This window comes from Bufo gargarizans, chromosome 2 (genome assembly GCF_014858855.1).
Source record: "Bufo gargarizans isolate SCDJY-AF-19 chromosome 2, ASM1485885v1, whole genome shotgun sequence".
Classification (NCBI taxonomy): Eukaryota; Metazoa; Chordata; class Amphibia; order Anura; family Bufonidae; genus Bufo; species Bufo gargarizans.
In genome coordinates, this window is record NC_058081.1 from 75,426,214 (window position 1) to 75,445,181 (window position 18,968).

Sequence of the window (18,968 nt, forward strand, 5' to 3'; positions counted from 1 at the left end):
TGCACATAAAAAAATTGTATTGAATTCTTTTTTTTTAATGGGAAATTGGAATCCTTAACCGATTTTGAGTTAATAAACGGGTCAACACATCTGTATATGAATCAAAACTAAAATATTTCCCCGAGAATGTCTTCTTTAACCAAAAATGGGTCAAAGTCAAACAATCTAAGATTTAAAGACAATCAGATACTATAACACCTGCTGCTAAACAGAGGTGGCAGAAACCGACTTACACCTTACAGCAGGCCCAGACAGCTCCCGGACAAGCGGGTTTGGTGCCAAAATGGAAACCAGAGGCAAGCTGCTTGTGTGGATTTTGGGCTTTCAGACACGGACATTCAGGAGCTGTTTGCAGAATTTGGCACCCTGCAGAAGGCAGCTGTTCGCTACAACTGATCCAGTAGAAGTTTAGGTACCGCCCCGCCAATGTGCACTTTGAAAGAAATGCGGATGTGTGACGCATGGCAACGGCTATGGGCCCTTAAAGCAAATATTTTTTGTGACGCCAGTTGCAGTGAAGCAACAAGGGCACACTGTCACCACCAGACATCTGAGAAGCTCTGACAGATGTCCTTCAGAACCTCCTCCTTGAGGTTCCTTTTGTTTTGCTTTCGTTTTCTCATCTCGTTAGCCTCTCTCAGCTGTCATGTAGTTGCACTGATTGCATCCCTTTAAATCCCTTCCCATACTGCATCACTTTGCAACTTCCTGGAGTGTGTGCAAGCTGATGCTACTACTGAGTCTTCTACAGATAGGTTTTGTTCAATTATTTGTGTTTTCCTGTTTGCTGGATCCCAGGTGACCCTGACTCCCTCCGTATCAAGTGTAGGGAGCCGGTGGCCGTGTCCCCTCACTATTATAGGGTGTTCAGGTGTTATACAGTCGAGATACGAGGATATGCGATCATCTACCTTTGAGATTTTTGCATAGGCTGAGCAGTTAGGGAGAGAGCCAGGTCTGTTGCATGGCTCTCCCTTTTGTTCCTTAGTTTTGGATCCAGTCAGTCGGATCTTCATTTTGTGTCTTCTAGTTTTCTGTACACCTTCCGCGACACACAGGGCCTGTCTTAGTGATGTAGTAGATGGTACCCAGGTGTAGGAATGCCTGAGTGATGTAGGGTGGCCTAATTGTCCCTTAATGTTGGTGCACATGTCACGGTGCTCCTACCTGGATACGCTAGAATAGGGTAAATAATTGAGGGATTTGAAGAAATAAATTGAGTCCAGACTTTGTGATGAAGTTGAATAACCGCTTTACTTGGCATAAACGTTTCTCCAGAAGTTTACAGACTTTATCTTGATTCCCAGCAGGCTTTGGCATTGAAACTGTGGCAGGCAAATTCCCCTCTGCTACATATGTTGCTCTCTGGCTCTGCTGTACTGTCAGGGTAGCTGTATAACTTAGCTTTCTCTGTGTACTGCAACTTCTCTCTGTAGTCTGTCTCTGAATTATGCTATACCAGGGAGTCTCTCTCTCCTGGCTCCTGAGGCTCTTAAGCTGTGGCCTCCATATCTATCAGAGCTGAAGGTGCTCTAGCTGGCTTGGTTGGTCTTGGTGTGGGCACATCCAACAGCGACGTGCGTCAAGATGTAGCTTCGCTTGTGTTGGCGAAAATCCTTGCAGCAGTCCTGCGGGGGGGGGGGGGGGGGGGGGGGTTAGAATGGAATAGACGGCCCTATTCTATGAGACTGTAGCTCTGTCTTGTTTGCTGCCACCTGCTGTTGAACCAGGCACATTACATTTTACCAGAAAAGTAAACAAAATAGGAAATGCACAGTTTTTAGGCACGCAATAATTACACAAGATGACACAAGGTTAACCATAGGCGACAGTAGTGAGGTGCAAAAGTGGTAATTCCACTCCGGGGCGTTACAGATACATTGAAGGCCATGAAACAGTACAACGGTGTACCATTAGATGGTCGCCCCATGAACATTCAGTTGGTCACATCACAGATAGAAGCACAGAGAAGACCTCTACAGTCAGAGTAGGGATGATATCACGCGACCACGAGACAGCCCACAGGGTTTCGTTTGGTGTTTGTGGGGGAATCAGAAGAGGCGTCAGAGAAGGAAGTCAGGGCCGAGAACAGGAAGCAGGCAGAAAAACTAAGCAGCAGTTATCGGCAGAAGAGTTGGATGCACATCTGTACGCTTACAATGGCCGGGTAGACACCAGCTAATCCCTCCCCACGTGTTACCGCGGTTCTGGCTTTGGAAGTTGTTTCTACACACCTCTGTTTTTTTGCTTTTATTTCTGATGCAGATTTTTTATGATTTTTTAATTACACAGACCTATTATTATTTTTTTTGTACGAATATATTTTTAGGGACATATTTTATTGGTTGTGTCATGAGCAGAGTCATCCTCGAGTTCTAATAAAAATGTAAATGTTTGGTAAAAAATAAAAATAACAGTACCATAACACATGGTGGTTGATATAGATTCTAATTTCCATATTTACAATTCCGTCTTCTCATACATTTCCGCATCCAGGGAACCCTGATAATCAGAGCGGGAGTACCCCCATATGTAGTACGAGAGGGCCTCATACCAGTGTCAGCCGGACAGTGCCCTCATGAACAGTGCCTAAATTCACCTCTTGCTTCAAGGCCCAACAGCCATAAAGTGGTGTGAGGAAGAAGATGGGACAGGTACTGACCGCCCTGCTGCCCATACTCTTAGGAGAATGCTTGCACTCTCGAGACGTCTGAACAATTGGGGAGGACTGTCACGTACGCGGTACACGTGTATTCTTTCAGGGGGTCTTCTTACTGATTCTCATCTAAGTTAGAGTTGTTAGAGTTTCCCATTTCTGTGTGGGTGAAGGTGCGGTGTATAGTACATGTTCTAGAACCTGGGATATTTTCGTATCTCTTCTCCTGAAGGTCACCTCAGATGATTGCCCCCTTTCTATGGCTACTTTCACACTCGCGTTTTGGCTTTCCGTTTATGAGATCCGTTCAGGGCTCTCACAAGCGGTCCAAAACGGATCAGTTTTCATTCTGAATGGGTAAGGATCCTCTCAGAATGCATCAGTTTGCCTCTGTTCAGTCTCCATTCCACTTTGGAGGCCGCCTGCAGTGTTTTGGTGTCCGTCTGATGAAACTGAGCCAAACGGATCCGTCCTGGCACACAATGTAAGTCAATGGGGAAGGATCAGTTTTCACTGACACAGTCCCCCACTGACTTTCGATGGAGTTCATGATGGATCCGTCTTGGCTATGTTAAAGATAATACATACGAATCCGTTCTGAACGGATGCAGACGGTTGTATTATCTGAACGGATCCATCGTTGACAGATCCGCACAAAACGCAAGTGTGAAAGTAGCCTAGCCTGTCACTTCATTCCTTGTTCCGGGATGTTCATGTCCTGGGATTACTAAGTTGCTGTGGGAAGTATTTCTGAGAAATGCCTGTCTATTAGTATAAAGCACTGCCAAGCACAAGAGCCGTCTTTTTAACAACAGCCTGACGAAGGCATTAAGAAATCCTCCGAGTTTATGCTGAGCGTTAATCATGTAGATAGTTAGTCATGTACACTTCACCAGTCTCCACTGTACAGCTGCCTCACAGAGAATATACATGTCTTCTGCACTTTCTGAAGGTGTCTGATCACAATAACAAGAGGGTGTGCAAGAAGTAGAGGGTAGGCATTGGGACCCTGCAGCTTCACTCAGCCAGGGGTGTAAGAAGTAACCATGGGGTCCCATATCAAAACTTGGAATGGGGGCCAACTCTACCATGACCATATGCAAGTTCAGAACATAAAAAGATGATTTTGGTACACAGTGATGTTTAATGCAGCGATACTGCACACAGTATAGGGATACAGTGCACAGTGAAGGTACAGTGTAAGCTGTGTACTGGGGTGGGCTCCCCAAGATACAGCGAAGTCACGAACGAGGAAAGCAACTCCAACACCAGCTTTTGCCAAAACAGAATTTTACTAACACGTGATAAAAAACACAACCACAAATGCTAAGAACATAAAATAAGTTTATATACACCCAGCCCAAAGGCTGAGACCTCTGTGTTGCACAGCGTGGTGCCCTGTGATGGATGCCAGTGGACGTTTTGCAATAATTTACCTACTGGCGGGCACAGCTAAAACTACCTATTATTACCCTAAAGCTAACACGAACAATTGTTTGGGTGCTTAGTACGGGCTGGCCTGCGGTGCAACACAACAGTTTACAATCTTACCGTGCTCTATAGTATTCCCCCTCCTATAACTAGTCCGGTAGCACAGGCCTTATTATTGCTCCTGAGCAAGACACTGAACTATATAGAGTTCGTGGGGGGTTTTATCAACTCTCAAATGTGCAATGTCCCTTTTAGTAATGGAGTCCTTGTAGTACCAGTGTAACACCCCAGAGGTGTGTTACTACACGCCTCTACCCCGCCACTGCCTTTAAGAACTTTTATATTGTCATCTGATATAACTTACATTATGTCTTCACAAATGTGCATCTAAATCTATGTTAAATGTAATTGTTCCCTTGTAATGTTCCAGGTTGACCAGCAGGTGGCAGCATGATTGGTAGAGATAGTTTTAATATTATGGCCGTTCAGAGTGGAACAATCCTGTTCTATTCTCCCCCCCCCCCCCCCCCCCTGCTAAAGAAAAGTGGAGGTTTCTGGCTTTCTTCAGCAAGGGAGGACAAAAACTGTTAGAACCAGATCTAGTTTGCCCCCTGTATAGGGAAGACATCAAGAACCAAGTCTCGTTCTGTGACTTGATCAAATTCCCAGTCTGAGCCCTGCAGCTCAACTGGATGAAAAGAAGTAGAAAGCTGCAGGCAACCTCCAGTTCCAGGAAGAAAGCATCCCCTGAGGATATAACTGTGAGTCAAGTCCAGAGACCTAGGAGAAGCCATTCCTCCTCAGGTAGTCTGTCCCCACAAAGCAGAAGGTACAGTTCAAAGCAGAAGCATTTATTCCTGCCAATGATTGCCAAAACCTGCTGGGACCAAAGACCAAAGCTGTACATAGCTTTCATCCAAGCAATCTTCAGTAAAGACGAGTTTGAACTTTACCAAAGGTCTGGACATCAATTTCTGCTGCAAAATCCCTCTATTACTCCAACTATCACTACACTCAATTTATTGCAAGTGAGCCAGGAGCCAGCCGTACCAGGTAGGAGACACCGTTGACACAATTACCACTACCATACAGAGACATTACACCACTTTGGCATTCCTAAACTGGGACATGCGTTATAACACCTTCGAAGGGCCCTGTGATAATACCCTACGCACGCTGCAGTTGGCGTCACAAACAAAATACAGACTATTATCCACCTGACCCAGCCATTGCATTAAAGTTGCGTCAGTATACCTGCATCTTGGTCACTGTACCAGTAGGAACTCTTTAGACCTGACCCAAAGCAGAGACCCTAACTAGCTAACTATTGGCCTGGTCTAAGTCTCTAGGCGCCAACACTGAGTGAGATACGTGCACGATCTTACTGACTCTTTAGCCACTGATGTCTCTGAACTGAACAATCAGTCTCTCCAGCAAACATCAGGTCCCGCAGGGTATGCAGCTTTTGTTCCTTAGTTCTTGTCAGCCTTTCTGGAAACAATCCTCCTTTCTCTGGACAGGATCTGGGTCTTGCACAACGATCATTTTCATCAGCTGCAGCTGTGGTCACAGAGGGGATCTTCTAACTCCTGGATCCATCCGTTTTTGTGCTCTCAGCTTGCTCCTAAGATGGCTGCAGCTCCTTCTTCATCCTTGGAAAACCACACCTCTCATGAATATGGAAATATATATGCAGTCAGTATGGTGTGCCGAGGAAAGAGCAGCACCTTGTGGCCAAACAGCAGAATGTCAGTCAGAACATTTACTTTAATCCACACACAAACAGTGTCCAAGCAATGAGAATTGTTTCTCAATCTCACAACAGCACACTGATAATACACAGTGATGTTACAGTACGGAGATAATAAACACAGTGATGTCATAGTACATGGATAATGTACACAGTGATGTCACAGCACAGGGATCATGTACGCAGTGATGTCACAGTACAGGGATAATGTACACAGTGATGTCACAGTACAGGGATAATGTACACAGTGATGTCACAGTACAGGGATAATGTACACAGTGATGTCACAGTACAGGAATAATGTACACAGTGATGTCACAGTACAGGAATAATGTACACAGTGATGTCACAGTACAGGGATAATACACAGTGATGTCATAGTACAGAAATACAGTGCACAGTGGAGTTACAGTACACTGATAATACACAGTGATGTCATAGTACAGGGATAATGTACACAGTGATGTCACAGTACAGGGATAATGTACACAGTGATGTCACAGTACAGGGATAATACACAGTGATGTCATAGAACAGGGATAATGTACACAGTGATGTCACAGTACAGGGATAATACACAGTGATGTCATAGTACAGAAATACAGTGCACAGTGGAGTTACAGTACACTGATAATACACAGTACAGAGATAATGTACATGGTAATGTCACAGTACAGAGATAATGTACACAGTGATGTCACAGTACAGGGACAATACATACAGTGATGTCACAGTACAGGGATAATGCACTCAGTGATGTCACAGTACAGGGATAATACACAGTGATGTCGCAGTACAGGAATACAGTACACTGATAATACACAGTGATGTCATAGTACAGAGATAATGTACACAGTGATGTCACAGTACAGGTATAATGCACACAGTGATGTCACAGTACAGAGATAATGTACACAGTGATGTCACAGTACAGGGATAATGTACACAGTGATGTCACAGTACAGGGATAATATACACAGTAATGTCACAGTACAGAGATAATGTACACTGTGATGTCACAGTACAGGGATAATGTATACAGTGATGTCACAGCACAGAGATAATACACACAGCGATGTGAGTACAGGTATAATACATATATTGGTGCAATAGTACAGAGCTAATGTACATAACATTGTCACAGTACAGAAATAAAGGCTAAAAACACAGCAGACCTCCCAAGTGTCCCTATTTTGGACTCAAGTTCCTCCGTCCCTCTTTTTGATCTGAGGTATCGATTTGCGTTGTTACAATATTGATCAAGAAAGTGTTTGTGTGGTTCCTCTCTGTGTATTTGACCCCACCCTGTATATTATTTAATGCAATTTGGATTTTAGACATTTCTATATTCAGATAAATTTTGCACTATTGTGCTCTAAGAAAACTATTGAAGCGTTTACATATACAGGAAAACTGGATTTTCACATAAACAACAGTAAGTGTCCCACTTTGATCATGCAAAAAGTTGGGAGGTATGACACAGTGATGTCACAGTACAGGGATAATATACACAGTGATGTCACAGTACAGGGATAATATACACAGTGATGTCACAGTACAGGTATAATGTACACAGTGATGTCACAGTACAGGGATAATGTACACAGTGATGTCACAGTACAGGGATAATGTACACAGTGATGTCACAATACAAGGATAATGCACACAGTGATGTCACAGTACAGGGATAATCTACAAAGTGATGTCACAGTACAGGGATAATGCACACAGTGATGTCAAAGTACATGGATAATGAGAATAGTGATGTCACAGTACAGGGATAAAGTACACAGTGATGTCATAGTACAGGGATAATGTACACAGAGATGTCAAAGTACAAGGATAATACACACAGTGATGTCATAGTACAGGATAATGTACACAGTGATGTCACAAAAATGGGATAATATAATCCCTGACAAGTAGAGCAGAGAGGAGGATGAGGCAGCTCTTTAGCTCAGAGTTGGGAAGTAACTTGTCCTGCTGTGTGATTAGGACAGGTTTTGTGTGGACTAATAGGATAGCCGCCATTTTGTTTCTCCTAATGATCGCTCCCTAGACAAAACAAGCCATTATAACTAATGAAAAGTATTTGGGAATATACAAACTGGATTCCAAAAAAGTTGGGACACTATACAAATTGTGAATAAAAACTGAATGCAATGATGTGGAGATGGCAAATGTCAATATTTTATTCAGAATAGAACATAAATCACGGAACAAAAGTTTAATCCGAGTAAATGTATCATTTTAAAGGAAAAATACGCTGATTCAAATTTTCACGGTGTCAACAAATCCCCAAAAAGTTAGGACAAGTAGCAATAAGAGGCTGGAAAAAGTAAATTTGAGCATAACGAAGAGCTGGAAGACCAATTACCACTAATTAGGTCAATTGGCAACATGATTGGGTATAAAAAGAGCTTCTCAGAGTGGCAGTGTCTCTCAGAAGCCAAGATGGGTAGAGGATCACCAATTCCTACAATGTTGCGCAGAAAGATAGTGGAGCAATATCAGAAAGGTGTTACCCAGCGAAAAATTGCAAAGACTTTGCATCTATCATCATCAACTGTGCATAACATCATCCGAAGATTCAGAGAATCTGGAACAATCTCTGTGCGTAAGGGTCAAGGCCGTAAAACCATACTGGATGCCCGTGATCTCCGGGCCCTTAAACGACACTGCACCACAAACAGGAATGCTACTGTAAAGGAAATCACAGAATGGGCTCAGGAATACTTCCAGAAACCATTGTCAGTGAATACAATCCACCGTGCCATCCGCCGCTGCCAGCTGAAACTCTACAGTGCAAAGAAGAAGCCATTTCTAAGCAAGATCCACAAGCTCAGGCGTTTTCACTGGGCCAGGGATCATTTAAAATGGAGTGTGGCAAAATGGAAGACTGTTCTGTGGTCAGACGAGTCACGATTCAAAGTTCTTTTTGGAAATCTGGGACGCCATGTCATCCAGACCAAAGAGGACAAGGACAACCCAAGTTGTTATCAACGCTCAGTTCAGAAGCCTGCATCTCTGATGGTATGTGGTTGCATGAGTGTGTGTGGCATGGGCAGCCTGCATGTCTGGAAAGGCACCATTAATGCAGAAAAATATATTCAGGTTCTAGAACAACATATGCTCCCATCCAGACGTCATCTCTTTCAGGGAAGACCCTGCATTTTTCAACAAGATAATGCCAGACCACATTCTGCATCAATCACAACATCATGGCTGCGTAGGAGAAGGATCCGGGTACTGAAATGGCCAGCCTGCAGTCCAGATCTTTCACCTATAGAGAACATTTGGCGCATCATAAAGAGGAAGGTGCAACAAAGAAGGCCCAAGACGATTGAACAGTTAGAGGCCTGTATTAGACAAGAATGGGAGAGCATTCCTATTTCTAAACTTGAGAAACTGGTCTCCTTGGTCCCCAGACGTCTGTTGAATGTTATAAGAAGAAGGGGAGATGCCACACAGTGGTGAAAATGGCCTTGTCCCAACTTTTGGGGGATTTGTTGACACCATGAAATTCTGATTCAACATATTTTCCCCTTAAAATGGTACATTTTCTCAGTTTAAACTTTTGTTCCGTGATTTATGTTCTATTCTGAATAAAATATTAGAAGTTGGCACCTCCACATCATTGCATTCAGTTTTTATTCACGATTTGTATAGTGTCCCAACTTTTTGGGAATCCGGTTTGAATTTATAATAAAGTAATATTTAAGTATTTTAATTTTCTTAATTCCCGGAGAACCGATTTAATAGTGGAATTGTGGAGCTCCATAGAAGACGTTACAGTTATGTAATCACACATACATTCTCAGCACTGACCTTATTGTTCAAAAGTAATATTGTGGAAAGTGGTGTTATGGGTCTTAGCAAATCCAAAAACACATGACTCATAGCAAGATAGATGAGGACATTAGCTCTGAGACATTAGAACAAAGAACAGGCCACAGTGATTTGTAAGGGGATAGGATTCCTGGATCTTCTGTTTGTTTTAGAGCTGGACTGAAATTTAACTTTGTGGCACCCGTTTGTTGTCATGGCCATCAATTTTACATCCTTCGGCAAGTCCATCACTACCTGATTGGCGTGGCTCCAACACCCTTAACTCCACCAGTCAGCTGTTTTATTATAGCAAGAGCACAGGAACTGCACATCTCCGCCATCCAAACAGCTGATCAGCAGGGGTAAAGGTGGTCGGACCCCCATCGATCAGCTAGTGATGGCCTTCACTTAGTGAAAGCTTTCTAACCCTTTTAAGGATGATGTTGTCACAAGGCATTGTCTCTGATAGTATGGCGACCCTGTTGCTGGTATTACAGAGCAAACTGGTTGACACAGGTGTTTATAGGGAGAATCGCATCCTAAATATAATATTAAAGGGGTTTTACTGGAGTAGAATATTGATGAACTATCCTCAGGATAAGTAATCAACAATGGCCAATCATTATAGGGGCGGTAGCCCCAGGCCTGATGTCCCTGTGAGGCTCATTGACGCCCAAAATGCCCACATTACACAATGCCCAGCCTCAGCAGCAGTGTTCCCGGTCACGGAGCTTCTCTAGCTCCACGCTCACTGCCACGGGCCCTACTTTTATACTTCCTCCCTCTTAACACGCTGCTGCTTTGTCCTCCTCCTCTTCCGGCCAGGTTCGCAAAAGCAACGCACCAAGAAGGAGGAGGAGGCGGCGCTAGCCTTGAGCCCCAAAGAAAACAACCTTCTCCTGATGAACTTACTAAGAACTGGATCACAAAGCACAGGCCATGCTGGAGTAACTTGGCCTGTTTTCTGCCATGAGAGAGTTGTCACTATGTCATCTGTAGTGTTACACAGGACTGCTGTGACATCTACTACATTATCTGTACCCAGAGAGTTATCACTGTGTTATCTGTAGTGTTACACAGGACTGCAGGTGACATCCACTACATTATCTGTACCCAGAGAGTTATCACAGTAGTTACATAGGACGGCAGGTGACATATGTGGTGTTACATAGGATATGGTCAGGGTACAGTTGTGACATGGCTGTATGGTGAGGAAAACAGAAGTGGGGATGGCCAGGGGAAAATGGAGGGAAGGGACAAAAGTTAGGTAAACAGACCAACCATGCATTTGATGGTCATCAATATCTGATTGTTGAGGGTCTGTCTCCAGGCACCCACCACCACCACCACCAGCTGTTTAAAGAGACCATGGCACTTCGTTCATCACTTCATCCTCTTCCTAGGCCAATGACCTCATGTTATCAGTCTCATGGCCTATGTGCACCTGGGCTGTAATACTAACTACAGCCACTATACATTATACAGTGCTGTGCTTGGTATGATGTGAGGAGGCAGCGGTTAGCGATTCAGCAGGGGTGGCTGGAGTCAGACTGCTACCGATCTGATATTGATGACCTATCCTGAAGTAAATGGTACTGGGCTTTGAACAGTTGTGGCCCTATTAAGTAAAGCTTCCATGTTTTCCTAATCCTGGACAGCCCTTTTCAAACAAGTTGTAAAGATTTGCAGATGTTTATGTCCATGTACCCAGTCTATCTTATATTGTATATGTTATTTATTTAGCAGCATCATCAGGTTACCTCATGTACACAATGTATTTCCCGTTCTCTCATCTCTTCTTCATTTACACAGCAATGCGAATGTGGGAAGAAACTGGAGTAATCGGTTAACTAGAATAAATTGTAGTTAACCTGTCACTTGATCTACCTCTAAACCACCACCATAGTGTTATACCGCCAGGGAATAGATTGTATAAACTGTCAGTTTCAGCGTTATGTGTGAAATGGGCTTATCCGAATTATGGTTGAAGAGCCAAGTGGTCTGCTCTTCGAAGTGATCCTTCCAGTTTGGTTGACATGTCCCATGGATGCACCCTTGCCTTGCAACGGCAAATCTGCGAGACTTGGAGGAGACAGGGGACTGTCAATCAACCTGGACAGTATGACTCTTCAGGATAGCGGTGTCGTCCCCATGGATCTTAAAACCCTAATTAGCAGATTAAGTAGACCAGAGGCCCTAGGCTGTTTCCAAAACTTGGGCCCACTGCCATGTCATGTCTATGGTTAACACCACCTTTCTGTGCTAGCATTGACAAGTAGCTGTTCCTGCTCTACTTCTCAAAGGGCCGTGCCCCTATATACTGATGGTTATCACTGGCATTATCAGACTCAACAGGCACACCTCACTTAGGCAAAGAAAATGGTAATGCCAAGTTGTCAGTTAGGCCTTAGCTTCACGGAAAAGTTTTTTAGAATGCACAATTTACTATAATTGATATATCAGGGGAAGTGTTGGCTATGCTATAAATCCTGTGACTCACAGGCTCTGTCTTATCTGATTGTAGAAGTTCTCATTCGTTTTCTTCTTCATGCAGCCAAGACCGTTATGATGACTTCTGGCAAATGAAGAGTTTGCCACCAAGACATCTTTGATCCCTCACAGACCAAACCCCAGAATAAATACAGACCCAAGAAGAAATACAGACCCTCTAAACCATTATAGTTCCCACATAAGACCCCCTTAACAAATATAGACCACCCATCCAAACCATGCAATTACAGACCCAGACCCCCTAATTAAATTCAATCCCCTTAATATAGACCTTAGACCAGACCCCCTAAACCAAATCAGATCTCGGATCACATGCACTTATACAACATTTCAAGCTCTTCTTCTCTTCCTCCTTGCTGCTCAATTCTCTGGCTTGAGGACCTGCACAGATATGTCCATGTGATCTTATCAGTGCAGGTCCTTCTGCAGGTTCTGCTAATCATTGCACAAAGCAGCCTTGTTGTGGTCCACATTCAGTTTTTTTCATGTTTTTGCAGCCAGAACTAGGACTCAGTCTCCCTTTCCTTTGGCTTTAAAAACTGCGACTAAAAAATCTGAATGTAGAAAGCTATCCAATGGTTATATGTACAAGGTGCGTCCGGCTGCAGGATTCACATGCAGATTACTCATTGTCGGTCTACACCTGTACTTGCCGGGCAGTACCTATATTTGAAATGGCAATTAAAATTCCCAGAAATATGTTTCACGGTATGAAAACTAGTATTGTATGTTACAGATAACTTTTCTCCAGGCATAAAACGGACTTGTGTGAGATGTTTTTCTGGAAATCTGTGTTGCACAAGTTGTCCCAGTTGGAGTTATCCCAGAAAAGCTCCACAGGCTAATGATAGTAAACATGAAGTAATATAGACATCATAAACTTTACTAAGTGAAGTAAACTATGAAGTGACTTACAGTTTATTTCTGGTGGCGGATGAAATAAATTATAGAAAAAGGTGCCAAAGAGGGTAGGCTCTTGTGTCACTGCTGGATCAGTGATGGCAGCGGGGACAGCAAAACTGTGGCTGGTACTCTTATTGAAGCTCTGCGGCTGTCACTATTTTGGGGCACATTGGCTGTCACTATTTTAGGGGCAAAGTGGCTGTCACTATTTTGGGAACACAGGCTGCCACTATTTTAGGGTCACAGTGGCTGTCACCATTTTGGGAACACTGCAGCTGTCACTATTTTAGGGGCACAGTGGCTACCACTATTTTAAGGGCACTATGTCTATTTTGAGAGCACTGTGACTATTTTGGGAATACTGAGGCTGTATTTATTTTTGGGGCACTAGGGGTACTATGGCTGTCACCATTTTTAAAGGTACTGCATCTGTCACTATTTTGAGAATACTGAGACTGTCACTGTTTTAGGGGCACTGTAGCTGTCACTATTTTGAGAACACCAAGGCTTCCTCTATTTTAGGGAAACTTTGGATGTCAATATTTTGGGAACTCTGAAGCTATCACTATTTTTAGAGGCACTGCATCTGTCACTATTTTGTGAATTCTGTGGCTGTCACTATTTTAGGAGCACTCAATCTGCTACTATTTTAGGGGCAGTGCAGCTATCACTATTTTGTAAGCACTGAGGCTGCCACTAATTTGGGGGCACAGTGGCTATAACTTTTTTTAGCGGCACCATGTCTGTCACTATTTTAGGGGCACTGTGGCTGTCACTATTTTGGGGACACAGTGGTTGTTACTTTTTTAGGGGTTCGGTGGCTGTCACTATTTTGGGGGCTATGGTTGGCACTGCTATCTATTTTATGAGGATGAGCGTTTATAGGTTGGGGCTGTTTGGGAAACGTTGGGGTGTGGTCTATATTTTGAGGGGTTTGCAAATTTTTTGAACAATGTGTGTATCTTCTTGAACTTATTTCTAAAAAGAGGTAAAGTAGGAGGTGAAAAAGCTGTAAAGTGAAATTTAGAGCCTCTTTGAATGTTAAACAAAATAACAATAACTTTTACAAAGACAGGTGCACTCTGCGGTCTTACTAAACCCTCATACTGATGTAAAATTGAGAGATTAGCCAATATATCCTACTGTGGAGGACATGTCTGAGCCCGAGCACCGCGCCAAGGTTTCTCAAGTAGCTCGGGACCTAACGCAAACCCTACCTGTGCCGTATGGGCGATACCAGGAGCCAGTGGGCAAATTACAGGAGCGCACGGTCTGACTCACTGCAAACTCCCAGTTACCTCCAGCATTCAGCCATGCTTACAATGGGAGGAGGCAGAGAGCTCTGAGCCCCACCTAAGACTGTCTGATATAGCCCGGGCCTAACATGTGCACCATGTGTTTGATTGTTTATCACATCCACACATTGTGTAGGATCTCTATTGTGGTACTTGTGGTCCCGCAGGATCTGCCCCCCCCCCCCCCCCGGTATAGATGCGCCACTGCCTATAGGGTTGAGCACTTACTGCTTTTCATTACTACGCCAATTTGTAGTATATATATAGAATTGTTTGGAGGTGTAAAAACTCCTAGTCTGAATGAGCCTGTAGTTACATCTACAGGCAGCATTCTGGTGCACATGTGAGGTGCACTATATCAGCCAGTCTTAGGTGGGGCTCAGAGCTCTCTGCCTCCTCCCATTGTAAGCATGGCTGCATGCTGGAGGTACCTGGGAGTTTGCTGTGATTCGGACCTTGTGCGATTGTAATATGCCCACTGACTCCTGGTATTGCCCATACGGCACAGGTAGGTTTACGCTGGGTTCACAACTGAGCGTTCGCGATGTACGGGCGTTTGCAATCGTGCATACAGAGACAAGCGAACACCTATTGTCGCGCGTTCCCGCTGAAGTCTATGTACGGGAACGCGCGACAAGACGCCCCAAAGAAGCTTATGTACTTCTTGGGGCGTCGGGCGTTTTACAGCGCGATCGTACGCGCTGTAAAACGCTCAGGTGAGAACCATTCCCACAGGGAATTATTGGTTCTTGCCTGTTGAGCGTTTTACAGCGCGTAGGAGCGCGCTGTGAAACTCTCAGGTGTGAACCCAGCCTTAGCGTTAGGTCCCGAGCTACTTGAAAAAACCTTGGCACGGTGCTCGAGCTCAGACATGTCTTCCACAGTAGGATATGTTGGCTAATCTCTCAATTTTACATCAGTATGAGGGTTTAGTAAGACCGCAGAGTGCTCCTGGATTTGTAAAAGTTATTGTTATTTTGTTTGATTGTTTATCACATCCACACATTTGCTATCCTGTGTAGGATGTCTATTGTGGTACTTGTGGTCCATTAGCAGCGGACCACAAGCGGACCCCCCCGGTATAGATACACCACTGCATATGGGGTTGAGCACTTCCTGCTTTTCATTACCACGCCAATTTGTAGCCTCTTTAAAGGTTACATTAGGGAACTGCATGTTGAGCAATTCCCTTACATAGCGCCATTATAGGATCCCTTTCTATCACGTGCTGGAGCAATTCCTACTGTAAAGCAGTGTGACAGCAGTAAAATAAACAGCTCATGGCCTATCACCAGATAGAACTGGTGGAAATGCAGGACTCCTGGTGATTTTAGGGACAGATAACTGCTCCCGGTGCGGTCAGTAGATATAGAAGGAGAAAGCCGTATTATTGCCTGCAGTACTACAAACACTGTGCCGGCAGTGAATACAGAATGGGACTTGTACTAGACAAAAAGAGGATTGAACAATGCTGGATCTCCGGAACACAATGTTAAAACTTTTCAGATACTTGTTTCCTCCAGAGTCCAGACCCCCTGTAAGGAGCTGATATTTAGCACAGTGACGCCTGTGCTTCCCACATACGAATGTCATTTACGCCTAATGTGTCTCTGTACTTTTACACAATGTTGTAGATACGTCAAATACAGTGTTCTCTTGTATGAGATGAGAAAACATGACAGCTTTACTTCTGGAAAGAGCGCCCCTCTTGTCAATGGGCAGTGTCTGGTATCGCAGCTCAGCTACATTCAAGGGAAAAAGGCTAAACTGCTACTCCAGACATACAGTAACTCATGGACAAGAGTGGCACAGTTCCTGGAAGAAAGCAGCCACGTTTTTCTTATCCCATACGACCACCTTTAAACACTGGACTTCCACTCTATATGGGGACACCCTATGGCACTGTATATAGGGACACCGTAAGGCGAGCACTGTATGTATTTCCTCTTTGGCAGGCACACGTTATGGGGGGTAGACACTGCATGGTAGGCACTGTGTATAGGGCACTCTTTGGCGGGCACCCTGGATGGAAACTCTCTTTGTCAAGCACTTTATTACAGCACTCTGGTGCACTTCCTATCGGAGTAACTGGCACACACTGTTAAAGGCTATGAACACCTTTGGGGACAATTTATCATTGCATTTTACTCATTTTGGACTAAATTTTTTTTCTCTTTATTAAAAATGTTCAATAGTTTTCCCAATGCATATTTCACTACATCCACAGACTGTTGCTCTCTCTCTCTCACACCGAAGCCATCGGGGAGCTGATTTGACGGCTCGATGAAACGGATAAGAATATGGCTTAAAGGGGTTATCCAACCCCTAACATGCCTCCCCAAATGCCTGGGAAGCATGGGACAAACTATGAAGCTGGAAGACTTCCTTCATGACAGTCTGGGCCAGAAGGAGATGAAAGGGAAAGCGAGCTACTTGATCAGAGAAGATGCTTTTTATGAGTCACTGGATTTAATTGCTGTATATTGCTTTTTACACTGCATCTGACCCGTTATATATTTCTCTGTCCAGTCTGCACGGTGCACTGAAGACTTCCTGTATGGTCTTTATTAGGCAAGAACCATTATATGGTGGTATCATTATTTATTTATTATGCTCACTTTATATAGCGCTACTATATTCCGTATTATTCAATTTCTATATGGTGGTATTATTCAGTCATTGTTTGAGACTTTATTTGTTCGCTGTATGGCAATAATATTCAGTCGCTGTACAATGTTCTCTTTATGGTGGTATTATTAGGTCACTGTATGACCATATTATTGGGTCACAGTACACTGGTAGTATTAGGTCACTGTATGGTAGTATTATTAGGTCACTGTATGACTATATTATTCTATCAGTGTATGGTGGTATTATTAGCTCACTGTATAGTGGTATTAGGTCACTGTATAGTAGTATTATTAGGTCACTGTATGACTATATTATTGTATCACTGTATAGTGGTATTATTAGGTCACTTTATGGTAGTATTATTAGGTTACTGTATGACTATATTATTCTATCAGTGTATGGTGGTATTATTAGGTCACTGTATAGTAGTATTATTAGGTCACTGTATAGTAGTATTATTAGGTCACTGTATAGTAGTATTATTAGGTCACTGTATGACTATATAGTTCTATCACTGCATAGTGGTATTATTAGGTTACTGTATGACTATATTATTCTATCACTGTATAGTGGTATGAGGCTACTTTCACACTAGCGTTCGGGTGTCCGCTTGTGAGCTCCGTTTGAAGGGGCTCACAAGCGGCCCCGAACGCTTCCGTCCAGCACTAATGCATTCTGAGTGGACGCGGATCCGCTCAGAATGCATCAGTCTGGCACCGTTTGTCCTCCGCTCCGCTCAGCAGGCGGACACCTGAACGCTGCTTGCAGCGTTCGGGTGTCCGCCTGGCCGTGCGGAGGCGTGCGGATCCGTCCAGACTTACAATGTAAGTCAATGGGGACGGATCCGTTTGAAGATGACACACTATGGCTCAATCTTCAAATGGATCCGTCCCCCATTGACTTTACATTGAAAGTCTGGACGGATCCATCTGAGGCTATTTTCACACTTAGAAATATTTTAACAATAATATGCAGACGGATCCGTACTGAACGGAGCCACCGTCTGCATTATATGAGCGGATCCGTCTGAGACGGATCCGCTCTGAACGCAAGTGTGAAAGTAGCCTGATTAGGTCACTGTATGGTAGTATTATCAGGTTACTGTATGACTATATTATTGTATCACTGTATAGTGGTATTAGGTCACTTTATGGTAGTATTATTAGGTCACTGTATGGTTATATTATTCTATCACTGTATAGTGGTATTATTAGGTCACTTTATGGTAGTATTATTAGGTCACTGCATGGTTATATTATTCTATCACTGTATAGTGGTATTAGGTCACTGCATAGTGGTATTATTAGGTCACTGTATGGTGGTATTATTAGGTCACTGCATAGTGGTATTATTAGGTCACTGCATGGTGGTATTATCAGGTCACTGCATAGTGGTATTATTAGGTCACTGTATGGTGGTTTTATTCAGATACTGTATGGTAATGTTATTAGGTCACTGCATGTTGGTATTATTTGGTCACTGTATGCATACATGAAGCAGGCATTGGCTATTCGTTCAGTCCTATAAGCCTAACCATCCCATAACCTCCACCCCTCACCCAGCCCCATATAAATAAAACACACCACACCACTGCTTGGATTTAATCGGCCACAGCAGCCGTTTATTAAATAAATACAACATAAATATAACATGAGTTAACCCCTGACGAGGGAGGTCCTAGAAGCCCCAATAACTTTATAACCACTGGAACACCTGCGTCTCCATCTTGCCCCCAGCCGTTGAACCAAGCTCGGAGGCAGCAACTGATGGACGCGTACTTAGTTCCTATCAGCTCCTCAATGAGAGTCCAGCCCCTCCCGCGGGGCCCTCCCATCCTCAAGTACCACCATATTTCACCACTTCAAGGACCTCCCCCGCCTCCACGACTGCCGCGACATATAACAACCCCCACCTCACAACCACCTCTTCCAATAGGGTCGGGCGGGTGGGCGATTCCGTCTCC

At 43.8% G+C, this 18,968-nt stretch overlaps 1 pseudogene; it reads left to right on the plus strand.

Moving 5' to 3' along the window:
- The first annotated feature begins 204 nt into the window (after positions 1-204).
- Positions 205-2,182, plus strand: LOC122925653 (annotated as a pseudogene).
- Positions 2,183-18,968: the final 16,786 nt, after the last annotated feature.